This window comes from Meleagris gallopavo, chromosome Z (assembly GCF_905368555.1).
Source record: "Meleagris gallopavo chromosome Z, MGAL_WU_HG_1.1, whole genome shotgun sequence".
Lineage (NCBI taxonomy): Eukaryota > Metazoa > Chordata > Aves > Galliformes > Phasianidae > Meleagris > Meleagris gallopavo.
Genome location: NC_139435.1, coordinates 18,306,425 through 18,329,167, shown reverse-complemented (window position 1 = coordinate 18,329,167; position 22,743 = coordinate 18,306,425). Strand labels below are relative to the sequence as shown.

Below are 22,743 nucleotides of genomic sequence, written 5' to 3'. Positions count from 1 at the left end.
TCTTGCAAATGTTAAAAATGAAATTATAAAAGCTCTCTGGCAACCTGTTTTTCTGCTTGACTGTCCTCATAGTGAAAAACACTTTTCTTTATATTGAACCTTAACATCTCTTCACAAGTATGGAAAGAAAGCTCTGAGATCCTTCTGAAACCTTTCCTACTTCAAGACTGAGCAAGCCTAGATGCCCCAGTCTCTCCTCACAAAGAGCTCCAGCTCCCTGAGCATTCTAGTAACTTCTGCTGAACTTGTTCCAATTCTATTTCTTACTCATTCTGTTGTGCTGGGAGATATGGGGAGGACAGGGGCGAGCTCAACATAGTATTTTAGATGCAGCTTAATGAGCTTAGCAGTTAAGATGCATAATAACTTTAAGATATTAATTAAGGAGTCCACTTACAACTGAACCCTCAAGAACTTTCCTGATCATTAAAAATATAACCATACTGGGTGAGATTCAGCATGCTTGGCTACATTATTCCTTCTTGATTTTTCTTCCTTTGTGAGATAGACAGAATAATCTCAGCAGTTCTCTTCTTTAGATCAGTTTCATTTTAAGCACTTCTTCTTTTTTTAAATATGTATAAATTAGAGGGTATTTCAGTTGACAGCATGATATCACTGCTATTTTTTATGCACATTCCTGTTTATCATTTCACATTCTGAAATGTCTGAAATGAAAGCCCCTGTAAAACCACGACTCCAGACTGGAGTAATGTTGGCAATGACTGATTTTGATCTTTTCGTTTTAGATATAACCACAGTGGAAGATACATAAAGTGTAGTGATTATGGAATAGTGCTTAGTTTTTCCTAAATGGTGAATTCTGTGAGGAGCCAGGCTTACTGTTATTAAGATGAGCAACTTTGTGGCAAAATAGCATTTACTTGTCTTCTAGTTTCTAGTACATTCATATTATTCAAAATAATCTTAAAAAAAAAAAATAAAAATCTTTTTGCTCCATTAATTGCATCTAAGAAAGATTCAAACCATACCAGTAATTCCTGTTGATAAAGTAAGCTGTAATTTTACAATACAATACATGAAAATGTATGCAAATAATATGTATGCTTTAAAAGTCTTACTGAAGCTCAGAAGATCCAGTCTAATTAACCTACACAGCCACCCACAAGTTAAAACAGGTAGATAAGACCAATTTGAAAGGCAAGTCAAATCTGCAGTTTGACTAACATTTTACTCCTTCGAACTTTCAACTAAATTTTACCAGGAAACTAGAAAATATGAGGGAAATATACAATTTTTCTCCATCATAAACAATGAATTACTTAAAAAGATTTCTTAGCACATCCCAATAAAACCAAAAACCTACCAAACAAAAAAAAACACACACACAAAAAAACAAAAACAGGAGAGAGGGAAAAAACAGTTGCTTTTAATGCAACAGGCTAAGCTATTTACAGAATGCTTTGAGCTTTACTAATTCTTAATTATGGACACCAATTTTATGCAGAAACTCAGAAGTCTTTTTCAACAAAAGTATAATCAGAAAACTTTAGTTTCAACACAGCAACACAGAATTCCTGGCACATGCTCTTCAATGGATACTTCTTGTCTTGAATGTCATTTACTATACAGCTCTTATGTCTGCTCACTCTCAGATTTTGACGAGGAAAACGAAGTTCACAAGATTTCAGAATCTAAGTGTGTTTCTAAGTAGAAGAGATAAAGAACAGGGATAGGTGTCACGATTACTAAAGTTGAGATAAATTCTCTTACTCTGTTGAGATCAGTTATAGATTTAATGACAAATTGGGGAAGCATATTGTTTTTCTCATTTAAAAGAAGGATTATATAATGTTTTGTTATGTGGTTATAAGAGAAAACAAGACATTGGGGAATAAAGTCAAGAAATAAATGAAGAAAAACTAAATAAAAAACTTTAATTGTGGAGATAGACAAGGAGTAAAACCTGAAACCTGAACATGCAGAAGAACTTCTTTATCGCAAGGGTGACAGAGCACTGGAAAAACTTGCCTAGAGTGTCCGGAGTCTCCTTCTACAGAGATATTCAAGACTCGTCTGGACACCTACCTGTGTGACCTATTGTAGGGAACCTGCTTTAGCAGGGGGGTTGGACTCCATTATCTCTTGAGGTCCCTTCCAACTCTGGCAATTTTGTATCTCCGTGAATTCTTAGTGGTTTGCTATTACTAGGAATGCTTGCCTTCACATAGCTACACCTCTCATTTTTTAAAGGAGCCATATCCCTGTATCAGTGAGCAAAATTGAAGACCAAATGTTTTCCAAAATGGAAACAAAATACACATACATACTTATAAATCAGACTCTACAAGCAATTTCAGGACATGGACAAGACAAAGACATACTATGCTTATTCCTGAGCCAGAACCTGTATTATAGTCCAAAATAACTTGTCCATGGTGGTATATGCCCAATCACTTCAACAATCACATCAGTGGCCCTGTTTATGATCTGAATCTTAGTGGTTTTTAGGTTGCAAGCACACCAAATCCGACACTGCAGGGTTTTTCAGTTGCACTTAACCTAACCTGTGAAGGCAGAAAAAATGGCTCAGCTGCCCTACTGTGCAATGATCAAATGTATGGAGGAAGAGAGATCTTTTATGTTAACATGATAAATCTACACTGTATTGGTTTTGTAAACACAATTTGCATTGGTGAGAAATTTGTTCTTTTAATGACAATTGAATGCCTTCTTCTTAGGTGTAACAATTATCTCTAAAATAAATTCCCTCTTTAGAAAGTTTGCTACTTGCATAAATAATACACGCTACTCCACTACATGAGAATTATCAACTTTATCGTCCATAGCTTTTGGACTAACATTAAAGAAGAAGGAAGAACATGTTCAAGAATATTAGCTGATTTGTTAACTGTTATTGGATTAGATCTTATGATCATGTAGGTCAGTGTATTTCCATAGAAGTCGAAGGAAAAACAGATTTATCTCAGCTGGTTATCTAGCATATTACTGTAAAACTGTGTGCTGAATAAAATAACAAAGCAGTCCAAATCTGCCTCACACTTGGACAGCTGATGAAAGAATTTGAAAAAAAAAAAAATTAGAAAATGTATGATAAAGTTGCCACCAAAATGTTTTGAAAGAATTTAAAAAGAGCAAGGCTGGAGAAATTTTATAATAATTGAATTTTAGCCTCAAACACTTATAGCACTGTCTGGATAATGAATGAATAATGAATCCGCTTGTCCAGACTGATTTGTTTTGGCAGTAAGATAATTCTTTTTATAAGGAACTTACAAGCTTAAATTCTTTTGACAGAATAAGCATTGATACTCTTGCTGCACTGATGTCCTGAAAGTTGATAAGGGATCTGTGATGCCATAGGGAAGTCAATGTATGTCTCTTATCTACTCCATACAGAAGGGATATTTGTTTATGTCAGATGATAAAAATAATTATTTCCTGGCTATCAGTTGCTTCACATTCATCTTTGCACATTATTGTCCCAAGCTTGAGAATTTTATAAAGATGTCCTCAGGCAAAACTGAAGTGTCTGCACACTAGGCTCGTTCCAGTTGCTGACTCACTGAAAGGAATTCAAAAAGTACCTGTAATTCACAGTTCACACAGACCATCACTCCATATCTCACTGACAGAAGCTTTAAAATAAAACCAAAGAAAGCTGTGTTTTAAAAGTTGATGTGATTTTAGAATGAACAGTTGTAATCTTTTATCTCTAATAGGTTATCTATCTAAAATCTTATCACTGCAAACACAGAGACCTGGTGATGACAGGAGGGGAATCTAATAGGCTAATTAGTGAAAATTAAGGAGACTGAATCAGCTACTCCCAGAATACATACAAGAGGAATGATCAGTGCTGCTGTTTACATTTAATTCACTGCAGAGTTTGACCCTTAAGAATAAAAATGAGAGGAAAAAACATTGTATCTGGATTATAATGAACAAAACAAACTAAACTAATTCACTCACTATTAAAGTCTTGAAAGGCATAAGGGAAAGAAATGTATGAAATGAAAGCAGAACACCTATGCATTGCATTTTTCTTTCCTTATGTAAAAATAATGTTTTCCTGTTTCCTTATTGCCCTTTTTCATAAGTATTGTAAGGCATGGAAATCTCTGCTTTGTTTCATTTTGTTTTAAATTTAGCGTGAAAATAGTTTACTTAGCATGAAAATTTATGTAACTTTTGTCATTCTATGAAAAATCTTTAGAAATTTAGAAATTCTAGAATTTTAGGAATCTAAAAATTCTTTACTGATCCTAAATTGTTCTGATATCAGCCCACCATTTTAGGATTAAGACTGACATCTAACCCTGTACAAGGAACACAAGATCTACAGCGAATTATTGCTTTTTATATTAAAAGGATTATCATGTCTAACATGATCTCTACAGCAGCAGCCTGGGGACAAATGCTGCATTAGGTAAAAATTTAAAAACTTCTCTGCCAAACTTAGTATCACTTGCTCATTTAATTCTTTATTTTCAAATGCCATTACAGTTTTTTCTCACTGCAAAGTTACTAAGTTAAAGAAATTCATGAAGTGCCTGTAGGTGAGTAAAAGCTGAGTGTAAAGTAAAGCAAAGTCACATCCAATCGTAATTTTGTACTTCAGTGTGTAATAAGCTCATTAGGAACCACAGAGGAAGGATGTATGCAGATTACTTCACAGATATTCTGAGAAATTAATGGAGATAGGAGGCAACAATGTCAAAGAGCAAAAGGAAAGTTCTGGAATGACAGTTCTGCTTTGTAACTCTGGGCTAATTTTGAAAAATTGTATGTTTCAGTTATCTTGTCAAAATAGCAGGGTAGATACCACTATTTATTACATCACTAAATTACTGTTCCCAGCAACTATAATGTTTCGAGAGGTCCACTGGTACTTGTAAAAGTAGAAAAGCCATTCTGACACAATTTTTCACATCTGCTTAGTGCTGAAAAGAAAATATCTCCTGATGCAATGTAACATGAAATACTCGTAGAAAGAAACAGACATGAAAGAGGAAACACTTTAATATTAGAATGCCTGAGTGTATTTTAATAGTGAAAAATAAATAAATAAATAAATAATGCCATAGTTGCCTTCTGTTCCAGAATATGGCTTCTCTTTCAATTACTCCCCACCTATCTACCATTCTGATTTTCTCTGCCTCTTTTTGTAGTGTTACTAATTCCCTAGAATGAAGGTCCCAACTTAATCCTTCTCTACATGAACCAGTGATGTGACAGCAAACAAGTTTAACACGTCACGAAGACATGATAGCCTGCAATGAAAAGCAGTAGGTTTCCCCACCATTTAACTGCATCAGTTAACACTATTCTTCCTTTCTCCTTTCTCAAAAATTCAAAGGGAACCCAAGAAGCATTAACATACCTCACAAAACATAGTATTTTTTTACGATAAATAACATAAATGAATATATACAATCATATATATAATCATTAATGAATATATACAATAAAATTTAGAATTTAGAGATTCCAGAAGTAGACAGGACTTACACGTTAGATACTCAATAAATAAAATTTCAATGCATTTCTTTCCCATTTCTGAAGATTTTTAGTTGTTCTTGTCTTTCATAGAGTAGAAAGTAGATCTTTCTCAATGTTAATTCTTCCTTATTATTATTCTTTATAGAAAGACTCACTTCTGTACAGATTATGCTAAGTAGACACTGTAGCCAGTGCAGGTAGCCTTGCATGAAATTAATGAGGGTCTCTATGTGGTTGGACTGTAGTAACATTTCCAAGTTCTCTATCATAATTACATGGGCTGCAAGCACATGGGTACAGAATGTGAGTTGAGAATAGGCAGCACAACCAAGAATTAATTGTTACATGGTAGAAATACTGTGACTCAAAGGAGATAAGTGATGGTCAGCTTTGAATCTGAATGATTGTAGATTCAGACTTCTAAAAGGGAAATAATATGGAAGTGGTCTTCCAGTCTTTGTTTGCCAGAGCAGTGTCTTCATGTGATCTGAAATCACTCACATAAGGGTTGCAGAACTGAGATCTAAGACTGAAAATAAGTTATTTTCATGCAAGTGAGCAGCTTACTGGTATGGAGGCCAAATCACAAAAATGAGCTACAACTCTCCTTTTTGAAGAGCCCCAGAAATCACTTTGAAAAGACGCATGAAAGTACAGATTTGTGCCAAGGCATATTACAAACTGAAAAAGAGAATCCTAAATGATCAATATCACATGCGGCTCATTTACCTAAGACATATGTTACAAAAGCCTGGCTTGCCTACAAAGAAATTGCCTGGCTTAAAAAAAAAAAATCAACCCTATTATTTAATATTTATAATGCTGAAGAATATAAGAGAAATTTGAATTACAGTTCAGGTAATTAACACTAAAAATAATGGCAGCATGCATTACACAGCGTTTTCTGATAAATATACAGACAGAAAATGGATTGGTGAGTAAAAACAGACCAATGTGAAAATTATTTTTTTATATACATATATATATATATGTATACATAAAGAGAATATATAGCAGAATTGCTTAAGAAACCTTACAACTTTCTCATCAAGTTATTGCAAAGCACTGTGGCACTGATAGTAATAAAATTAGTTTCTTCATAGGAAAAATCATGCCCAGAATTGCCTGACGAAATAGCACATTTAAGGAAGCACAACCTCTTTCTCCATGGTAAGTATCTACCATATAGAACTCCAGAGATGAGGAGAAGTGCATAGAGGACCTTAAAACTATCAGACTGCAACAGGTGTTAAGATCTGCCCTTTCAGGACTGCAGAAAATATCACCCCAATTTTAAACAAATAATATGAGTTCTGTTCTCAGTTCTCTTCCTCCTTGTAAAAATATAGCATCAGTAACATTTTCTAGACAAAAATATAGACTTTCTAGAGTATTCTGGATCCTGACACAAAGCCTAGGTACATAACTACAAGATTCTGACAAGCATTTTGTCTCCATAGAGACATCAGACAAAAGTAACTCTCTTTCATAAAATGGATGAAAGTATCTACACATGCAGAGAAAGATTTACTGTTTTGTTTTAGAATAATACTACAACCTTCCTCAACAATTTAACAAGTCTGGCACAGTAACATCTTTGTCTCTAAACATTACTAACTTATAAGTATTAGTACTCATCTTCTATTTCCTTCCGCAAAATCATTTTCTTCACCAGAGAGTGAAATCCAGAATGAGAACATAGGCAGCTGGTTCTAATAAATAAAAAATACTTCAATTTTTTAACCACTGGCATCATCTCAGCAATGGTGTCCAAGTTCAAAAGGCTGCTGCATGAATAATACCAATTCATTGGCCAATGTCTACCTTCTTAATATAATTTGTGCTATTCACATCTTGTTCAAGTTTTTCTGGAAAAAAAAAAAAAAAGAGAAGCAAGACAAAAATAAGAGTGATATCGACTGTTCTTGCTGTCAAAGGTACGCCCTTGCTTCCTAGTTGCTACAGGTGTGATTATACCACCTAAAATCACAGAATCACATTCTGTAATCATTTAAGTTGGAAAAGGTCTCTAAGATCAGTCCATCACCACCATGTCTATTGAATCATGTCCGTAAGTGCCACATCTAGCAAACACCTAGCTTGCTTAATTTGGGCCTATTACTGACTCAGCCGTCATTTCCAAAAGGGAAATTTTTAGTGGGATATTTTCTTTTAGCAAGGTATTTTAGCACAGAATTAATCACCTTCTGGCAGACATCTAATTCTATACTAGCTTATAGCAGATACCTAAATCTTAGTTAAGACCCTACGTTTCTGATTCCACTTTTCTGTTACATCTCCCTCATTTTCCAGTACAAAACCTCATTCCCCAGCTTACCATGCTTGGTAACTTGACACTTTTCACTGCAGCAGAATATCACCAATCTAGATCAACTGACAAACTGTCCCTAAGTATAACAGTTACAATTCTAGATGAGAGAAAACAAGAGATTGCTGTTGTATACTTTACTGAAGGTATTCTTTTTTTAATTACTCCGGAGCAAACATCAGCAAGCTTGGAATTTCTGTCCATAAATCTACTGGATTTAGAAATTAGAGGGGAAATATCATCAAAAAGCTTCATGAAACCTTACTCCATTATGTAGGAAAGAAAATATCTTCTGCTACAATACTCAGAGCTTAACTTTTCTACAAACCACTGCTGCTGACAGTCACAGCACCTGGTAAAACTGGAATGTACTTATTATATAATATTGACAATATATATTATAATTATACATAAAAATATATAATTATACAATTATATAATAAATAATATTGTCAAGAAGACAAGTGGCACTGCTGTAACAAATCTGAAATCTTGTCTAGCTTCTTACTTAGTTTTAGTGAATCTGGCTATGTTTTTGTAAAAGAGATGAAAATAATCATTTAATTGCAAAATTGATTCACAGGTGATTCCATCTGGAATTCTCTTCAGTTATTCTAGCAGCTGGTAACCCTGCCCACAGCAGGGGATTGGAACTAGTTGATCTTTAAGGCCCCTTCTAACCCAAGACATTCTGTAGTTCTCCAAAAGTATTGCAACTCTGGAATTACAATTTGGGTTACCAAGAGGATAATTCACAGTAATTCAGCATTGTTTCTGTCAAACTTGGAAGTGGTTTGCCGTAGAGAAGAGTTTTTTTCTATTATTAAAAGTGATTTATAAATTAGTCAGCAATATTAGAAACTCTTATTTAGATAGAACTCACAAAATCCAGACGCAATCAGATACAAGCAAGCAGACAAACAGAAACCGCAAAACAACCAAACAACAGCAAAATAAGCAACAAACAAACAAACAAACAAAACACCAAAAACCAGAATTGTGTTATTTTGGTGTGGAGTTACGTTTAAGCAGGCTGAATCCTTTTGCTCTGCGGAATGATTCTACTCCTATTCTAAAGAGCATCTGCATAAAGAGGTAAAAAAAAAAAATTACCTTTGCATGAAACAGATTATATTTGGAGTTTCTATGTAAATTATGCAAACCCACAGAGTACTTTTAATGTTCTTGTGGAATTAGGTTAAAAAAAGGAAAGGAAAAAGCCCCCAAACTTTACAAAGTTTAGAAAAACACTGCCTGTGTCTACTGCCGCGGTTCTGTGCTCCTACCATTTCCCTGTGTCTGAATCCTGATTGCTGGAAATTCTGTTTTGCACCATGACTGCACTGAGGCAAAAGCTGTATCAATCCAAACTTGTATCCATCACTGTTAGTAGTCTCTAGCATATTTCCAGAAAATGTTCAAAATACAACCATCTCTTAATCCAGTATTAAACCAGGCTTCTTAGAAAATTTTCTCACACTTTTATCAAGAAAGTCATGGAATCATATAATACCCAGAGTTGGAAGGCACTCACAAGGATCACTGACTTCAAATCCTAGCTGCACAAAGGAACCAGGGAAAATTCCTATTTCCCTGAATCCTGTTATTTTTAAGTATTCATACACACCTGTACATGACAGAGGCCTAAAAGCAAATTATTAAAATGAGGGTGACGAATTTTCTTGCAGTTTTCTGGTCAGGAAATACAGAATCATAAAATTATACAATGGCCTGGGTTGAAAAGGACCTCAAAGATCATCTAGTTTCAACCCCCCTGCTATGTGCAGGGTCGCCAACCACCAGACCAGCTGCCCAGAGCCACAGCCAGCCTGGTCTTGAATGCCTCCAGGGATGGGGCATCCACAACCTCCTTGGGCAACGTGTACCCATGTGTCACCACCCTCTGGGTGAAAAACTGCCTCCTAGTATCTAACCTAAACCTTCCCTGTCTCAGTTTAAAACCATTCCCCCTTGTCCTATCACTATCCACACTTTTAAACAGCCATACTCCCTTCTGTTTATATGGTCCCTAAAAGTACCAGAAGGCCGCAATGAGGTCTCCCTAAAGCCTTCTCTTCTCCAAGCTAAACAAGCCCAGTTCCCTCAATCTTTCCTCATAGGAGAAGTGCTCCTCTGATCATCTTAGTGGCACTCCTCTGGACCTGCTCCAAGAGCTCCGCATCCTTCCTGTACTGGGGGCCCCAGGCCTGGATGCAGATGGGGCCTCACAAGAGCCAAGTAGAGGGGAACAATCAATTCCCTCTCCATGCTGGACATCGTTTTTAATGCAGCCCAGAACACAGTTGGCCTTCCAGGCTTCAAGCACACACTGCTGGCTCATGTCCAACTTCTTGAGCACCAGGACGGACCCCCAAGTCCTTCTTCCTTCTCTGTAGGGCTGCTCTCAAGGAGAGCTTCCTCCAGTTTGTATAAATCATAGAGAATCATAGAGTCCTGAGAGTTGGAATGGACCTTTAAAGGCCATCTAGTCTAACTTCTGTGCAATTTACACAGACATCCACAGTAGGTCTGGTTGCTCAGAGCCTGGTCCAGCCTACCCTTCAAAGTCTTCAGGGTCAGGACATCTAACTTATCCCTGTGAAACCTGTTCTAGTGCTTCACCACCCTTCTACCATTGTAAAAGACTTTTTTCTTATATCCAACTTAAATCTACTCTCTTTAAGTTTGAAAAGACTCCATAAAAATAGCTGGGCTTTTCCTTAAAGAAAACACAGAACATACTTGATTTACAGGCAAATAATTATTCAAGACCATTTAATTCTGGGTCTGATCAAAAGTATTTACTTGCTATGCTCTGTGACAGTACTGAGAATATGCTTATAGAAAATTGTAACAGCAAGATGAATATATATGATACTTCTTTTTAACTCCTCCCAACTTCTACGCAAATGTATATCCATGATTTTCTGAGCTAGATGTAGTTTCTATGTCTTTAAGAACTCTTAATGAATATCCCTTCCATGAAGTTGCTTGACTTCTCTAAGCTCTTGTAAACTTCCATCAGTGCAATGTCATTTAGCAAGGGCTTCTACTGCTTATCTATATGGACTGACAGAATGAATGAAGGGATTCCTGCTTTTCTTCTGTGCCTTTGAAGTCACAGGTTCAATGCTTTCCTCCAGACCAGCCATTAAAATGGCAGGTTTACAAAATGACGGTTCTGTAATTGGAATTAGTCTTTCAAACAAAGGAAGAAGTGCTATAATCTCAGCTCTAAATAAACATGGGTTTAATCCCTGGAGCTATTGTCCAATTAAGGGTGTTACATACAAATGTCATTTTCTATCTTTGTTTCTTCCATTTAGCTTTTAAGATTCCTGTTCCTGTGTAATCGTAATGGCATTCATTATTTTCAGCACTGAGGCATTTCTTCTGGACTATCTGAATTTTCCATAAGGTCTTTTTATCCTAGGCTGCTAATTACTTTTTTGTTTAAGGTTTGGCATTCATTTTCACAGGAATTCTCATATATTCTCCAATGACATAGCTTTTTCTTTCTTTCCCCTTACTTAGCACAATTCTGGCTTACTTAGACTTTGCTCTTCATAAACAGAGCTACTCTAACACCCCTTGCCATTGTATGATCCTTTTAATATCTTTTTGCCTTGCTAGACAATTTACTCCCAGCAAAACTACAAATGAGCATAATCACATTCAGAACTTATTTGTTGCCAGATTCATCATTGTCCAATGATCAAATTGCTTTCCCATTGATTGCCCTTAACTCCTGCTTCTCTTATGACTTCCAACTGCCAGCAGCACTATTTTATTGCAGGTAGCTACCTAATGACACTTTTCTGATCTCTCATTTCATTAAACTGCCTGGAGTGCTGAGAATACAGTATTCCTAGCACTTGGATGGATGGAATTGCCAAAAGGAATTTAGCCTAAAAACAGAGAATAAAGTTTTCTTTACAGAACAGAACATGTTATAGATTGAATGTGTTAATCGAAAAAAATACTTATTCAAAAAACAAGGCTCTTTCCTTTGTTTCCTAGAGTAATAATGTCAGACTTTCTGTTTCCTTCTATTTCCTTTTGTTCCTATACTCACTGCAATACTGTTTTTCTGCACCTGTTCGTTAGGAAGCACCTCCAGAGCAACTAGTAATGGCATGGTTGTTTCCTTCACCAGGCACATGCAAGCCCCAAATTAACTCCTTTTCATTGTACGTAACATGGATGGTTGGCAGGAATTCCTTCTCTTTCCAGTGTACCTAGATTGTGTTTTTCTTCAGTGATTGCTAACTGAATAGTTTTTACTTTGTAAATTAATTTCTTATTGCTGTTCCTAAGGTGAACAATCTGCCACTGCTAAAATAAATCACAGTTCTACTACTCACACTTGAAAATCATTACCTTAACTGTATATTTCGTTCCTCTGTAACACTTCCCAACTTCCTATCATTAACAAGTTTTATTATCATATACTTACTGAGTATTAAGATTACTAACTAAATCTATTACTAACTAAACCTAATGCCTTTCCACAACATATGTCTAAATCTGATGACCTCTTCTTACAACACAAACTGTTGTCTATTCCTTACTCATCTTTTTTTTTTCTTTTTCTTTTTTTCCCATTACTAAACTTTCATCTTCAAGGTATTCCCTTGATTTCTTCTTTTTATACAGTTAAAAAGTCTTAAATTTTGCTATCCTATGCGGGAACTTCCACATTTCCCTCTCTGGCACTTCAAGTTCACAGCACAGGTGAAGCTGTCACATATGTGATCAAACCTACTAATATCTAGGAAACTCATATCACAAGTCCATCTCACTAGTCATTGTGCATGGAAGACCAAAAGATTGTTCCAAATAAATTACATTTGAAAGAAATTGCACTTACTGTTCATAGAATCATAGAATCATAGAATCACAAGATTGGAAACAACCTATAAGATCATCTAGTCCAACCATCTTCTCATTACCACTGCTACCGCAAGCTACTAAACCATATCTTGCAGCTCCTCATCCAGGTGCCTCTTGAATATTTCCAGGGACAGTGACTCCACGACCTCTCTGGACAGGCCATTGTAGTGCCTGACCACTCTCTGAGAGAAAAAGTTTTTCCTCATGTCTAACCTAAACCTCCTCTGATACAATCCCTCTTTACCCCAACCTCCCTTCAGGAAGTTGTAGAGTGCAATGAGGCTCCTCTTCTCCAGACTAAACAATCCCAGCTCCCTCAGCCACTCCTCATAAGACTTGTGCTCCAGACCCCTCACCAGTTTCATTGCCCTTCTCTGGACACGCTCCAGGGCCTCAACATCTTTCTTGTAGTGAGGGGCCCAAAACTGAACACAATACTTGAGGTGTGGCCTCACCAGTACTGAGTAGAGGGGGATGATCACTCTCTGCTCCTTCTGGTCGCACTATTTCTAATGGCCCTCTTGGTCACCCGGGCACACTGTTGGCTCATGTTCATCCAAGCATCAACCAACACTCAGGTCTCTTTCTTCTTCACAATCGTCCCCAAGCCTGTAACGCTGCTTGGGTTTGTTGCGGCCAAAGTGCAGGACCCGATACTTGGCCTTGTTGAACCTCATCCCATTCACCTCAGCCCAGCGATCCAACTTATCTAGATCCCTCTGTAGGGCCTCCCTACCCTCAGGCAGATCCACACCACCTCCCAACTTGGTCATCTGCAAACTTACTGAGGGTGCACTCAATCCCCTCATCTAGGTCGTCAATTAATATATTAAACAAGATGGATCCCAGTACCCCCTGGGAGACTCCACTTATAACGGGCTGCCAGCTGGACTTAACTCCATCAACCCATACTGTTGTTACAGTATCTCCTCTATGACTAGAATTAGAATATCCTTCGGAAAAAAACATCAGAAATATGATGCTACTGAAGAGATAAAATATGAGTCCTAATTATAGACAAATATAAAATTATAACACATTGATCTTCTAGGCTTATTTTATTTAGCTCAGCTCATCCTAGAAGGATTATTTATGCTGATTAAATATAGGCTTTCCTGTCACTTGATAGACCCTTACAAGAGGTTACTTCATATTGGTTCCTGCAAAGTTGGCTTTATTTCCAAATAAAAGTGAATGACATTCAAGTTACATGGGCCAAGCATCTAACAAATACCATATTGTCGGAAACAAAAAACTAACTTCATATGGCAGACTTTATTCTTTTTTTCTCATTATAACTATGTCTAACTAACCTATTAGGAAGGAAAGTAAGCACTATTTATATCTAGGCACCATCCAAATTTTAGAGAAATTGGCCTCATTAAGTTGCACTACTGACATCTTCCACCAGAATTGATGACTAAGGTAAGGCTGAATTCTTTGTGCTTTTCAAGCTGCACTTAATAAATAAACTATAAATTGCAGATTTTTTTTTTTTTTTTTTTCTGAGGGGGAGGCAGTGGGAGGGGGAGGGTGGATTAAACCAGAAAGTTGTTATCTGATTATAGAAAACAATAAATGTATTCAGAAAAGATTGAAGGAGATTACCACTGTATTGCACTGAATAGAAACAGAAGTAGAAAAAGCAGCTTCTCCAAAAACAAATGAAAGCAATATCCTAACGTTTTGGTTTTTTTTGGCTCATTTCACAAGTAGAACCTGCATACATTGTTCCTACTAACATGTTAGCTACTACAAACATTATCCTGAAATGGCACAGAATCCTGTATGGCTCTGATTTCTTATCACGTGCACTTAAGGTCACTTCTATAATATAACGCAAATTTGCAGTGTTAAAAAATAAATAAATAAATAAAAGAGTTGCTTTCATGTCACCCTCAAACTCCCTTGCTCACTTCTGCCCCTCTCAATCCAGAATAATTTCAGAAGAATTTCAAGAATTTTATTGTAACAGAGCACAGGGAAACAGCTTGCACTGAGCAGCAGAATGTAAAAATGAGCTTTAAATACTGTTTCTACACTCCCTTTTCCATAGCATTTACATTATGGCTCCCATCCAAGTCTCTATTTCTCTGATTTCAAAAAGACAATTGTATAGCAAGAATACAGCGCTCCTATAATCTACAATACAAATCTTATTAAAATGCAGTGAGGCACCAATATAGGCTTGCCTTTTCCTTTTAGATTCACCACAGCTCTTCAGATGTCTTAAATGTGCCATTAAAATGCCTCAGAGAAGCTGTCAGCACAGCTGATTTCACTTTAAGAAATGCTGTCAACATTAACTCCATTTTAGAAACACTCTCTCTTGATTGGTAAAATGATAGTCTTAATAACTTTCATTTCACATTTTAAAATATACTGTCAGATTTCTCTGGATTTTACAGACCTTCAACGCTTTAAAAAGCTTCCTTTTTAAAGTAAAAAAGAAGATTAAAAGATTTTAAAGAAACACCCCCCCCCTATCCCTCTCACATTAGTCTAGGATTATTTTTCTGGCTTCAGTTGCCTACTACAGTAAAATCTTTCCATCGTCCTATTCTGAATTCTCAGTTTGAGGGAGTGACAAATCTTGCTTTTCAGAGACACAGTAATTACTCTACTGGTATGAAGTTGCTTGAGTGGGAAACACTGGGGACGCAGATCACAATGTGGAAGGCAAAGACAGCTGAAAGAAATGTTATACCAGAACTGCTTGATCACAGGTTAGAATGAGTTGCAATTACTCTAGGTCTGTCAGGATGATGATTTGTTGGTATAAATGGATGCATTTCCCTATGAAAAAATTTGCCTAAGAGGCACTACAGCAAAATGTTCTAGAAAGCGTCTTAAACTACCTCAGTTTCTCAAAAAGGATCTCCATGGAAATTTCCACTTAAACAGTCAGATGAGCATTATTTAAATTTTTAATTATGTTAAACGCCACTTTCTTTTTCCAATCAATCTTTGCCTTTGAACAGGGATGTATCATTTTAATGATACTGTGCCTTTCTCAGAAAATATTTGAAGTCCACCTATGACGTGCATATATATATAGATACATAGTACTGAGCTGTCACAGAGACCTGATCTCTGCTGCAAGCAGAGCTATACGTCATGTTTGTTGAAGCAGGCAATAAGGGGTTTTTTTCTATAGCAAAGACCTCTGTAGAAATGGAAAATATTTTCACTAATGTTATAGATGGTACTTCCAAAATCACTCGAATATTGAGAAAAATATTGTTTGCAAGACTGATTTTATCCCATTTCCTCTCCAAAAATACCTGCAGCCATGAATTTACAATCACTTTGGAGTTTTGGAATATAAAAGCAAGCTAGCTGGACCAGGCCACAGGGCTCTCTATCCTGCCAGTGGCCAAAAGCAGCTCTTCTAGAGATCTGCTCCACTGGAGTCTATTTTGTAAGCCCAGGATAGGGTGAGTGTCCTTTTTTTCCCTACTCCAGTATAATAATTGCATCAGCCAAACTCCTGGATATACTATACCATCTGTATATTCATTGATTGTACAGATGTTGATTTAAATCAAAGGCCTGAGGCTGAAGGGCTCTATCCATAGTTAGCATTGCCTGAACCACATAATATTGTAGCAGCATAATTCTATTTGGAAATAAGAAAAACAGATAGTCTGACTCAAAGAAAATCAGAAGTTTCAGAATGCATTCAACTAAGTAGTGGGATTAACAGACTAGAAGAAAAAGCAGCAGAAAGGGAAGGAGCTGAAAATAAATTAAAAAAAACCACGTTGTTTATAGCTAAGCAGTAATAAAATCATTATGACTTATTGTACAATTTAAGCAACTGAGGGGCTTTACAGGCACTGACATGACATATTTTTGAATTTCTTTTTAAAAAGATAACATGCGTCTTTCAATCCATCAGTAGAAGCTGCTGTTTCAACAACAAAAATATGTAATAGATTTTTAAATCTCTGTAAAGTAACAGTTTCAGCAGTGAAAGCCAGGAATACTGGAGTGCTAGGATAACCTTTTTTTAATCTGAATTTAGAGTTTGAAACTCTTGAGACATGATTTTTATAGAAATAAAGAAAAGTAAATGTAAGGTAAAAAATGGCATCTGAACAGTCAGTGTGGTACTTCTCAAGTGAAAATGCATCATTTTTAAAAATCTGCCATCAAGTATGCAGTCTCGCATACTACAGTCCTTTACTGAAGTCCTAAGTATGCCTTGTACTGTACCTAGGTCTTTGGAACCTAGGACCAAGTCCTGGCTCTAGACAATAGATACTTCAAGTAGTGGTAAAAGAAGCAGATATTTTATAAGAGATACATCCACACTTCACATCCAGAATAGGTTCCAGGGCAGTATTGCACAGTTTCACAGAGTTCTGTCTTGACTTTTCCAGTAAAGGGTTGCAATGTCACATCTGTTTCTGCCTTTGCAGAGTCATTTGCGAAGAACAAATAAAAGAAATCACCTTTAGTATCTTTAACTGTTTCTGAATTTTTACCACGCTTGTGGTGCCCTCTACGATGGGCTCTTGGCCCCATTCTCATCGAAACTCAATGAGTTGCTTTCCCTCCCATCATATCTTATTGTATGAACAATGAATGTATTCAAACTTCAAATAGCCATACCGTCTTTTCAATCTCTTACTATACTTTCTTTTGATGTGATGATCTTATAATTATGTATTATATAGATTATATAAACTACTAGCATCTGCTAATATTTAGAGAAAAGTCTAGCTGTCTTGCTGAAGGCAAGCAGCTTTCTTTTTCTGTCAAATATCTCCACTAGAAAATCCTTCCCAAGTACTCTTTATTACTCTACTGCCTGACTCCAAGAACTTCTGTCATTTTTTTCTTGGCTTTTTATCTAAAACAGTGGGAATCTAAGTTGACTCAGATCCTTTGGTAGAACTTTAATATAAGGAAAACAGGTGCAATAAAAAGGATACAGAATAAAGAGTAAATATTAAGAACACTGAGCATCCTTGAATAAATGAAAACTTAGAAGTTCTGGAAGTAACTGAGGTGCTCAAGCTGTGTAAGGATGAACTGGAAGTTATCTGATTGAGATCTGAACACAGTAGTTGTCTGTACAGCTACAATACTATAGTGGGCTTTCCTTGGCTGTGTGAATCCTTAAACATCAGGTGTTTAAAAATTACTACAACAACAAAAGAAAAATAAGGATTAATGAATTGCAATTTTTCTGAGAAATAAAGTACACCAACTATGACTTGCAGAGAAATTGAGAGGTTCTTGATAAAATTATAGTAAGCACTGCATGAAAAAGGATCTTATTGTGAAACTTTTAGATAAATACTTTTTACGTCTCTTCAAAGATATGCACAGTAGGAAAGAGAGAAATAAACAAAGGAGAGGAAGGGGAATATTTCAGGATATCATTCACCTGTTGGAGTCTAGCTTAAACTATGACAAAAGTTGTACAACATTCCAGCTTGTTTCAGTTAACAGGAGAGGTCCAGAAAGTGTTTTTCTTCCAGCCATCACAATCATGCTCCTAATAAACTACTTTTGCCTAGGAATGGTTCCCTGTGAGCCTCCTTATAGACAAGCACTTGTGAACTATTTGCATTACTTACCATAACTGCCAGCCAGCCTAACCCAAATTTGGCCAGAGCTGCTGCGCTTTTCAGATATGCCTTGAGCAGTAAATTAATTTGTGCCAGGGAGCATTTCTAGGCCGTGGAATTTGTCTATACTGTGAAACGGTCAGCATGCTTTATGGCATGGCTTTGGCCCAAGCTTGCTAGCACTCTGCCAAACAGATCCTGGGCAAGGTTCAAAAGTTAGCAGAGGCCAGAGATCATACCATACAAAGTCTGGATGTAGCCATTCTCTTTCAGAGACTAAAAGAACTACAACATATGGACAAAAACTGTTCTATGCCAGCTAAACTCAGTGCCAAAAGATAAATCTTTGTATGTTTAATTTATTGCTACACAGAGATACTGAGAAATCCCAAAGCCCAGCAATTCTCAGCTTTCCATATTGATTCATTCAAAAAATTTACTGCTTGACTAGATACACCTTTGATTTTCATTCTGAAAGGGGAAAATCTTATTTTCAACATTACGTTTCCTATTCTCATTTAAAAGGGCAGTGTATTCTAAGCAGCAGAAATGCTGTCACCAGCACCAGAGAAAGGAATTAGGAAATCATAAAATCATAGAATGGCTTGGGTTGGAAAGGACCTCAAGGATCAAGTTCCTATCCCCATTCCATAGGCAGGGTTGCCAACTGCTAGATCAAGTACTAGATCAGATTGCCCAGATCCAATCTGGCCTTAAACACCTACAGGGACAGTACGTAAAATAAACTTTAATATAAAATAAACTTTGATATATTTTTCAAATAAACTTTGATGGGGGCTATCATACCAGGTCAGATGTGACAAAATCAGGCTGAAATTCCTGTGATAAAACACTTGCTATATTCACTCTTATCTACTTCTACAGTCTAGTCTCAACTCTACATTTTTGTAGGTTCATTTTTCACCACCTTTCTTCTAAACCAATCTATCCAGTGACTACTGAACTGACACTATAGCCTGTGTCACTTTTATTTCTGGAATAGTGAACTGCCTCCACACTTCTAAGGTACTGTAGTAGTCTCCTTTAGGACTCTAACACCAAGGTAATTTTCATTCATGGTCCTGTTTCCAGAGATTACCTTGACACACAGAAGAAATTATTCTCTTTTTAACTGAACACCTTTTTACTGCTAGAGAACTGTTAGGGAGCTTTTCAAGCAAAAAAATTACGTGCCTAATGTTTACTGACTTTTTTGCAAGTACTATAAGTTAATTACTGAATGATGTTTTGCTTTCCTTATTCATCTTATAGTGCTCGCTTAGTCCTTATGCCCTATAACTACAGAATTGTGCGACAGTTGAAGGCAGAAAGATTTTGGTTATCTAATCAAACATCACACAAAATTCTAAAAAGGGTATGCTGACACAAGCAGCTCTCACACCATTTTCTCTGAGAGGATATCTTTTATTTGTGTATGATCACTGCATATAGTCCATAAAGTCTAACTAGTCCCAGGGGAAAGACATCTAACCAGCAAAAGAAAATGTAGGGTTCTTGTTTGATGTTTTCACTGAGATGCTGCAACTTGAGGGAAACTGTGCAAATACTGCTATAAGAATTAGTTAGAAAAATTTTATAATATGCATATCAGAGAGGGAAAGCTTGATACCAGATTCCTCAAACAAAATTGGTACTGAAGTCAGTTTGAAATTAATGATTTCTGCCTAAGTACATTTTCAAAAGCAGTTAAAGATGTGGCATAGACATCACAGAATCACACAATCACACAATCAAGAGATCATTGAATCTAAATCCCCTGCTAAAGCAGGTACCCTACAGTAGGTCACGCAGGTATCCAGCCGAGTCCTGAATATCTTCACAGAAGGATACTCTACTCCATAACTTTTTTGGGGAACCTGTTCCAATGCTCCGTCACCCTTTCCATAAAGAGGTTTTTGGGCACGTTAGTAAGTAACTTCCTCTGATAAAGTTTTAGGCCACTACTGCTTGTCCTATTGCAGCACACCACTGAGAAGAGCCTGGTCTTATCTGTTTGCCTCTCAGATCTCTTTAAATATTTATGAACATTTCTTAGATCCACTCTGATCTGATCAGTTTTGATCTCATCATTCAAAGTATGCTTTAAGTTGCACTTCATTTCCAGTTTCTTCTATGTAAATCTGTGAGATTTTTCAGAATGCTTTCATACTTAAAATTGTTTATCATATGATGTTCCCAAATTCTTTGTCACTGATTTTGAAAGAAGTATGACAAATTCATGCATGCTTCTATTCAGAATTAACATTAAATCACATTCACATGACTCTATCAGTTTTATATTTTATGTAATATAAATGTCATAATTGTAGTTTGAAATGCGATATTGCAGAACTACTCATTTTGGAAATGCATTTGCATAAACAGAAAGTAATAAATATTAAAATAGAAAGGTGTTTCTTATGCAAATATTGCATGTAAATAATAATGCAGCTGTTGATACAACTTATGAGATGGTGTGATACTGCTCTATTTCACATTTTGTGTACTGCAACAGCTTTCTGAAATACTTAGTTGATTTTGTCTGAGGTTCCAGGTATTCTGTGCTGGATTTGCGCTGGCAAGCCTAACTGCAACACAATATTCTAATACTTCATCTAAAAAGTGCAAACAACAATAGGGTGCTGTTACAGTTTCAGTTCATTTGACAATGACAAGGGTGACAATGACCAGCATTAGCATCTTAATGGGAGAAAAAAAAAAAAAGCAAAACAAACAAGCAAACAAAACTCATGAGGCAGTGCTGGCTGGGAAACACAGTTTTTGCTTTAAAGCATGATACAGAGTCTTGTTCCTAGCCCTACATCCTGATAAGTGTCTTCAGGAAGGTCCTTTTCATTATCTCTGTCTCTGCTCCCTCTTCTCTGAGGGATACAAAAAACTTGTGTTCACTCAGACATTTCACTACCAAGTGTTTTTAGGCAAGGATTCTCCTGCACTGTTTTGTCACTGCAGAACAAAGGGGATCATTCTCAAAGCAGTCCATATGGTGTTGCTGCCATACAAAGACCAACAAAATGTTCATTTGGCTAGAACTGGAAGTTTATTCCAGCTGGCAAAAATACAGCTGCTATATCCTCTGTATGCCATGGATGGCCCTGAATACATTTAATTGATAGACTGCTTTGAGCCAAGCACGTATTTGTAGTCTGGCATGGAGAGACGTTATGAGAAATGTACTGATGTCAAGCTAATCATATTAATATAAAATTATAAACGGATGTTGCTGATTTAGCTAGGAGATTCATGAACAATAAAATCAATTGTAAAGGCTACTTGGTGATTAAAACAAGGGCTGTGTAAAGACAATAATGTGAACACAATTTTATTGCTCTCTTATCAAAAAATAAGGTAATGACAATGAAAATTACCTTGTGATCATCAACACTTAAGTGAAAGAACACACGATGCATAGTAACCTAGTGTGCTGCAAAATCTCTTTTGCTCTTGATAACAGTAAGTATTAAGCTTAGAAAGGTAGAGAAGTTGAAAAGAAAAGAGCCTGTGTTCCTGTAACCAGAGGGCATAGACCAACAAATGATTTGATATAAGAATGGCTGTAGCCTTGTTAAGATGACATGAATGAGATAAAGCCTAGGAAAGGAGCAAATTCACCTTTGGCTTTACCTTGATGATTACAGTCTTCACATAAAAAATGAGATTGCTGGGAAACTATTCCATATTAAAAACAAATTCACTTTGTCTGCCATTTAAAACATCTTAGATGACAAAGTCACATTTGATCTAAATCTTCCCCAGATTAATGGCTTCTACCATTAAATATATTTTTAAATTACTTGTATTCATGCACAGAAAAAGGATATTTTGGTTAATCAGGCTATTCCAAATATCTTACAAAGAAAATGCTGAAAATCCTCATGCACCCAAGGAAGATGATACAAACCTGAAATTTTAACTGCAGCTCTCACATTGTTAAAAGCTCTGCTAACATCTTTCTAGCTGTGTATCACCCTGCCACTCAAAAATTAGGATATATAAGCATTACTAGTTGCTGCATGAGTAAATTTTTATTCTCTTTTCCTGCTCAAGAGGATACTTTGCAGAAAAGAACACCTATTCCCTAGCAAAACTTTTTCCTCATTTGAGAATTTTTATAGCATCTTTGAAATGTAGCAAAAAGACAAGAGGTTTCATTCCTCAGTAGAAGATGGAAAAGGGCACAGGTGATTTGGTTGACAAGCTTAGCTGACATAGCAAAAAATTACACTTTCTGTTACGCATCTACTACCATTTGTCCTACATTATTATTATCATTATTTATAATAATTATTATAAATTATTATTTATATAATAAATATATAGACTTTATATAAATATATAGGGGAACAAGAAAACAAAAAAGGTTTTAAGTGGCACTTTGAAATTCTCTGTAATAATTTATATAACTTTCAATAGACTATATATTGCACCTGGCTG

The 22,743-nt window shown here is 36.2% G+C and overlaps 1 protein-coding gene across 1 annotated transcript in view; it reads right to left on the bottom strand.

Moving 5' to 3' along the window:
* RAB3C (RAB3C, member RAS oncogene family) overlaps positions 1-22,743 on the bottom strand; it is a 136,969-nt gene that overhangs the window by 104,748 nt on the left and 9,478 nt on the right. The gene's annotated exons all lie outside the window — the stretch shown is intronic.